Raw genomic sequence first — 7970 nt, 5'->3', positions numbered from 1 at the left:
TTTGTGTTTGCAATAATTTTCAGGAAGAAACTGAGTATTATCTGACAGAATTGCAGGGGTGTCAATACTTTTGGCCACAACTGTAAGACCAGCAGTGCGGAGATCAATTCCAACTCTAATATATTAGAACTTAATAAATTCTTCTGTTTTAAATATAAAATTATTTTATTAATCCTTTATATAAATAAATAAATAAATAATAAAACCAAGATACTTTTTACTAATAAAGATTTATTTTCTTCAAAAATTTTTTATTAAATGTTTAACATAGCAAATGTTCCAATTTCTTCCAAAAAATGAAGGTTGTTTCAGTTGCAGTCCAATGGTTCTTGGGTTAGAGGAACCAACTCTTGTACCAGAAGAGCCTATTTTTGTAAGTTTGCGGTATATGTTCCTTTTTTTTTCGGTCACTTGTGAAATATTCTTTATCTTTCAAACTGCAAATTCAAACAAACATGGTATTAGAATATTTTTCTCTGGTATAGAAAACAATTTCTCTTAAATAATGCAGTATTATCCCTTGATCAACTTTGAACTTTGACATGTGTTATCTGACTGCTTAGCACTAGTGTTGAGCGATACCATCCGATATTGAGAAATATCAGATCGAACTGGATCGGCCCGATACTCAAAAAAGTATCGGTATCGCCGATTCCGATACCGGAAGTCCCATTCAAGTCAATGGGACAGAAATATCGGAATTAAAAAAACCCTTTCTTTACTTGCACATCCAGTTCGGGAGGGGGGAAGAGTGTGGGCGGTGCATGGGCGGACACTATGCGTGTCTGTGCGGGCCTGCCGGGGGCTTGTGCCGGCTGCCGGGGGTCTGTACGGGCCTGCCGTGGGCTTGTGCCGGCTGCCGTGGGTCTGTACGGGCCTGCCGGGGGCTTGTGCCGGCTGCCGGGGGTCTGTACGGGCCTGCCGGGGGCTTGTGCCGCCTGCCGGGGGTTTGTGCGGGCCTGCTGGGGGTCTTGTGTGTGTGCAGGCATCGTCCGATGGGACTACAAGTCCCATCGACGATGCCTGCTACAATGACAGTGATTGACACATTAGCCAATGATGGGACAGTAGTAGTCCCATCATCCGGCTAATGTGTTGAATGTAAAAAAAACAAAAAAAAAAACATACATACTACATACATACTAAATATATACAACATTCATACAACATACATACATACATACTATATATATACTACATTCATACAGCATACATACTACATATATACTACATTCATACAACATACATACTACATATATACTACATTCATACAGCATACATACATACTACATACTACAGACATACTACATATATACAAAATTCATACAACATACATACATACTACATACTTTATATATACTACATTCCTACAACATACATACATACTACATATATACTACATTCATACAGCATACATACTACATATATACTACATTCATACAGCATACATTCATACTACATACTACATACATGCTACATATATACAAAATTCATACAACATACATACATACTACATACATACTACATACATACTACATACATACAAACATACATACATACAAACTACATATATACTACATTCATACAACATACATACTACATATATACTACATTCATACAGCATACATACATACATACTACATACATACTACATATATACAAAATTCATACAACATACATACATACTACATATATACTACATTCATACAACATACATACACACTACATACATACTACATATATACTACATTCATGCAACATACATACTTACATACTACATACATATATACTACATTCATACAACATACATACATACTACATACATATATACTACATTCATACACAGCGTCGGACTGGAGCACCTTGGGCCCACCAGAGAAAATCATTCTTGGGGCCCACTATGTAGCTACATAGAAAGAAATACAAGACCACCAATTGTGCGGTAAAACGCGCTAATATCAGGGTATAATATAAGGCAGTACAGGTCTTAGTTATGTAGCAGGAGTTGGGGTAGCCTCCCTCATAGAATATAATGCAGCCATCTCATAGAATATAATGTAGCCCCCTCATAGGGTATAATGCACCCCCTCTTAGGGTATAATGCTGCCCCCCTCATAGGGTATAATGCACCCCCTCATAGGGTATAATGCTTCCTCCACTCATAGGGTATAATGCTGCCCCCTCATAGGGTATAACGCTGCCCCCTCATAGGGTATAATGCTGCACCCTCATAGGGAATAATGTACCTCCTCATAGAATATAATGCTGCCCCCTCATAGGGTATAACACTAGATAGATAGATAGATAGATAGAAGATAGATAATGGATAAATAGATAGATATAGAGATAGATATATAGAAATAGATAGCTATAAATAGATACAGATAGATAGAGATAGATAGATAGGTAGATAGATAGATAGATAGATAGATAGATAGATAGATAGATAGATAGGGGATAAATAGATATGAAGATAATAGATAGAGATATATAGCTATAGATAGATATAGAGATAGATGGATAGATAGATAAAGGATAAATAGATCTATGGATAGATGATAGATAGATATAAAGATAATATACATATAGATAGATATAGATAGCTATAGATAGGTATAGAGATAGATAGACTATCTATATCTATCTCTATATCTATCTATCTATCTCTGTATCTATCTATCTCTATCTCTATATCTCTCGATCTATCTCTATATCTATCTCTATATGTAAGATAGAGACAGATATAGAAATAGATAGAGATAGATAGATATACAGATATAAATAGATAGATATAGAGAGAGATATAGATAGCTAGAGATAGATAGCTATAGAGATAGATAGATAGATATAGAGATAGATAGATAGATATAGAGATAGATATATAGATAGATATAGAGATAGACAGATAGATATAGAGATAGATATAGAGATTAATAGATATAGGGATAGAGATAGATAGATAGATATAGATAGATATACAGATAGAGATAGATAGATATATAGAGAGATATAGATAGAGATAGATAGATATAGAGATAGATAGAGATAGATAGAGATAGATAGAGAGATTGCTATAGGGATAGATATAGAGATAGATAGATATAGAGATAGACAGACAGACAGATAGATAGATAGATAGATAGATAGATATAGAGAGATATAGATAGATAGAGATAGATAGATATACAGATAGAGATAGATAGATATAGAGAGAGATATAGATAGATAGAGATAGATATAGAGATAGATAGATATAGAGATAGACAGATATAGATAGATAGAGATAGATCGATATAGAGATAGATAGATATACAGATAGAGATAGATAGATATAGAGAGAGAGAGATATAGATAGAGATAGATAGATATAAGAGATAGATAGATATAGAGATAGACAGATATAGAGATAGACAGATATAGAGATAGATACATATAGAGATAGATAGAGAGATAGATATAGAGATAGGTAGATATAGAGATAGATAGATATAGATAGATATAGAGAGAGATATAGATAGATATAGAGAGATATAGATAGAGATAGATATAAGATAGATATAGAGATAGATAGAGAGAGAGATTGATATAGGGATAGATAGATATAGAGATAGATAGATAGATAGATAGATAGAGATAGATAACTAGAGAGATAGATATAGAGATAGATAGATAAATAGAGATAGATATAGAGATATATATACAGATAGAAATAGATAGATAGATAGATAGATATAGAGAGATATAGCTAGATATAGATAGAGATAGAGATAGATAGATAGATATAGAGATAGATATACAGATAGAAATAGATAGATAGATATAGAGAGAGATATAGCTAGATATAGATAGATATAGAGATAGATAGATAGAGATAGATAGAGAGATAGATAGATATAGATATAGAGATACTGTAGATAGATAGATAGATATAGAGATACTGTAGATATAGAGATAGATAGAGAGATACAGTAGATAGACAGATATAGAGATAGATAGATATACAGATAGAAATAGATAGATATAGAGAGAGATATAGAGATAGATAGAGAGATAGACAGATATAGAGATAGATAGATAGATATAGAGATACTGTAGATAGATATAGAGATAGATAGACATATAGAGATAGACAGATATAGAGATAGATAGATGGATAAGATAGATAGATGAATATAGAGATAGATGGATATAGAGATAGATGGATATAGAGATAGATAGATAAAAAAAAATCACAATACTCACCTCTCCTCCTAACTCCCATGCTGATGCCGGCTTCAGACTCAGGAGCTGTCCCATCTGCCAGACACACAGCGGGTGCACGATGGTGACGTCATCGCGCACCGGCTGTGAGTCAGGAGCAGAGAGGACTGATGGGAGAGAGACGCTCTCTCTTCCACTGCAATTGAGGGCGGGGCCGGCTGCCTAGGCTGGGGGGCGGGGCCCCGGGGAGTGAAGACCGAGAGTGAAATGATATTCACTGCTTCGCACTGAATATTCATTTCTCTTTAGTAGCGGGGACAGGGGCTCCTGCCTCCTGACACCCGCTGCTGCTCCGCTAGCACGGCCCCCATAGCAGCTGTGTGGCACTGGCTGGGAGCCCCTGGAGCAGTGGGGGCCCAAGGCAACTGCTGGCCCTGTATGCCAGCAGGGGCCAGGGCCCACCAGATGCCAGGGCCCACCGGAGAATCCTCCGGCTCCCCGGTGGGCCAGTCCGACGCTGTTCATACAACATACATATATACTACATTCATACAACATACATACACACTACATACATACTACATATATACTACATTCATGCAACATACATACATACTACATATATGCAATGTTCATACAGCATACATACATACTATATATATACTACATTCATTTAACATACATACTTACATACTACATACATATATACTACATTCATACAACATACATACTACATACATATATACTACATTCATACAACATACATACATACATACTACATACTTACTACATACATACACCATACATACAACATACATATTATATATATATACTTCATTCATACAGCATACATACATACTACATATATACTACATTCATACAACATACATATTACATATATGCTACATTCATACAGCATACATTCATACTACATACTACATACATGCTACATATATACAAAATTCATACAACATACATACATACTACATACTACATACATACTACATATATACTACATTCATGCAACATACATACATACTACATATATGCAATGTTCATACAGCATACATACATACTATATATATACTACATTCATTTAACATACATACTTACATACTACATACATATATACTACATTCATACAACATACATACTACATACATATATACTACATTCATACAACATACATACATACATACTACATACTTACTACATACATACAGGTAAAAAAAGAAAATTTTTTCAGCTCACCACAAAGAAGACAGCTATAAGTCCGATCGGTGCACGGAATGTGGAAACAGGATCCCTCTGCAGCAAAGCGTAATATGGAAAAAAATTCCAGCATCCAGATCAGTAATTAGATTAAAAAATTTTTTATTCCTTTATTCCAAAATTTAAAAAAATCATAAGATTCTCCATCATGATAAGAGACGCATCAGGACGTGTAGTTGGACGCGTTTCGGACAAAAAAACAGTCCTTATTCTAAGACAACACATAATACATCTGAACACATGCTTATAAAGGGAAACAAAGGAAGTCAAGGAACAATCAAGACTAAACATAGCCAGCTGATTAATAGAGGGTAGCAAGTCAAAATCACACTTACAAAACACTCAAAATCTCACTCCTAATATTCATACCCGTTGGAACTCTGCTTTGTAACAATAACATCCATTTTGCCTCTCGGCGTAATAATAAATCATTTAAATTTCCACCTACCCTTTTTGTCTGCACCTTCTCTATGGCATTAACCCTAAAGTTGCTGAGATCTCCTTTATGTATATGCAAAAAATGTCGAGAAGCAGCAGACAAACTGCGTGTGGTAGTGTGACCTACGTCATAAACGTGCTCGGAAATACGACGTCTCAAGGTGCGTGAAGTATTTCCCACATACTGAATATTACAATCCACGCATGTTATGACATAGATCACACCAGTAGAACCACAGTTCAAAAAAGATTTTATTTTAAATTCCTTTCCATTAACAGAAGATACTATTTTTTCTGTGTTCCACATAAACCTACATAGCCCACAGTTTTTCTGAGCACATTTAAAAGATCCACAAGTGGGTAACCAATTAGTTATACTTGCTGAACTGTCTGAAAAAATTTTATTAGCATGTCTATTGGCACTAGTATGATCACTTGGAGATACCTTATTAGCAATAGTTTTATTCCTCCTTGAAACAAATCTGATCCCATCCTTCAGTATATTCTTTAATGTATCATCAACATACAAAATAGGGAGGAATTTTTTAATAATATGAACAATCCTGTAGTAGTCAGTACTAAAATTAGTTGAAAAAACAATAGGTGACCGACCCTCCACAGAATTTGGTGTTTTTCTGCTTTCCTTCTGCAAATAATCCTCTCTACTTTTTTCATCCGTTCTATGCTTAGCTTTCTGAATGTCTACCTTAGTATAACCCCTCTTTATAAAACGTTTACCAATGATCTCACATTGTTTATCGTATAAATTAGGCGTGGTACATGTTCTTTTTGCTCTTACAAACTCCCCTGTAGGTATATTGGCTATAACATGACGTGGATGGCAGCTAGATGCGTGTAACAGTGAATTACCTGCCGTAGATTTTCTAAAAATATCACAATCAATCTTTTTTTCTTCCAAATTTGCCGACAAAAGAATATCCAAAAACGAAATTGTCTTGGCATCAAATTGATATGTGAAACGTATATTGCATGGATTATTATTAATATAGAACATGAAATTCTCAATATTAAATACATCACCATCCCACACAATTATAACATCATCAATAAATCTCAAAAAAAGAAAAATATCAGAAGAAAAAGGATTTTTTTCAGAAAAAATCTGGTGGGAGGAGGAGTATTTTTTTCAGAAAAAATATACTCCTCCTCCCACCAGGCCATAAAGATATTAGCAAGAGACGGCGAAAACTTGGAACCCATGGAACAGCCTTGCACCTGTAAATAAAGATCATCCAAAAAAGAAAAAAAATTGTTTTTTAACAAAAAATAAGTCACTTCAATCAAATACATCTGTAAATCTTCTGAAAAATTACTGTATTTCTGTAAATAAGTAGTAAGAGCCAAAATAGCCAAATCATGTGGGATGGAAGTGTACAAACTTTGTACATCACAAGTGAGCCAACAAAAGGAACTTCGCCATTCCACCTGAGAAAAAATACTAAGAACATGCTTGGAATCCTGCACATAGCTAGGTGAAATAGTGGCTAGAGGTTTTAATCTTGCATCCAACCATTCTGACAAATTTTCATTAAGAGATCCTATGCCCGATATGATAGGACGAAACAAAGGTGGAAAAACCTCCTTATGAACTTTTGGAAGTGCATGTAACAAAGGAACTCTGGGATATAAAGGACAGAAAAATTCACATTGTTTTTGATTAAAAATTCCCAAACTAAAACCCCTATGTAACAATTCCTGTAATTCCATTCTGATGTTATCTGTAGGGTTATAATTAATTCCCTTGTATACCTCACTATTAAAAAGCATAGCCCTCACCTCTCTTTCATACAGCCCAGTATCTAATATGGTCACAGATCCCCCCTTGTCAGAATTTCTTACCACAATATTGACATTAGCAGATAACAAATCAAGTGCCTGTTTCTCAGTACGAGAAATGTTAGAACGACCATTCTGATTAGCATTATAGATTTTCATAAGTTCATCCTCAACAAGAAATTGAAAATCATCCATAACTTGCAATTTTGACTGCTCAGGATAATATCTAGGATTAGGGACTCTAGAGGAAAAATTAACATCAG

General features: G+C 34.7%; 1 long non-coding RNA gene across 1 annotated transcript; it reads right to left on the bottom strand.

Moving 5' to 3' along the window:
- Nucleotides 1–211: 211 nt before the first annotated feature.
- Nucleotides 212–4379, bottom strand: LOC141053057 (uncharacterized). Its single transcript, XR_012220949.1, has 2 exons — nt 4243–4379; nt 212–437 (listed from the first exon to the last, which is right to left on the bottom strand). It is a non-coding gene; the product is annotated as an uncharacterized lncRNA (long non-coding RNA).
- Between the last annotated feature and the right edge of the window lie 3591 nt (nt 4380–7970).

Source organism: Dendrobates tinctorius, unplaced genomic scaffold (assembly GCF_039654945.1).
Source record: "Dendrobates tinctorius isolate UK_male_01 unplaced genomic scaffold, ASM3965494v1 ptg000165l, whole genome shotgun sequence".
NCBI lineage: Eukaryota > Metazoa > Chordata > Amphibia > Anura > Dendrobatidae > Dendrobates > Dendrobates tinctorius.
This window is presented reverse-complemented; position numbering and strand designations above follow the sequence as displayed.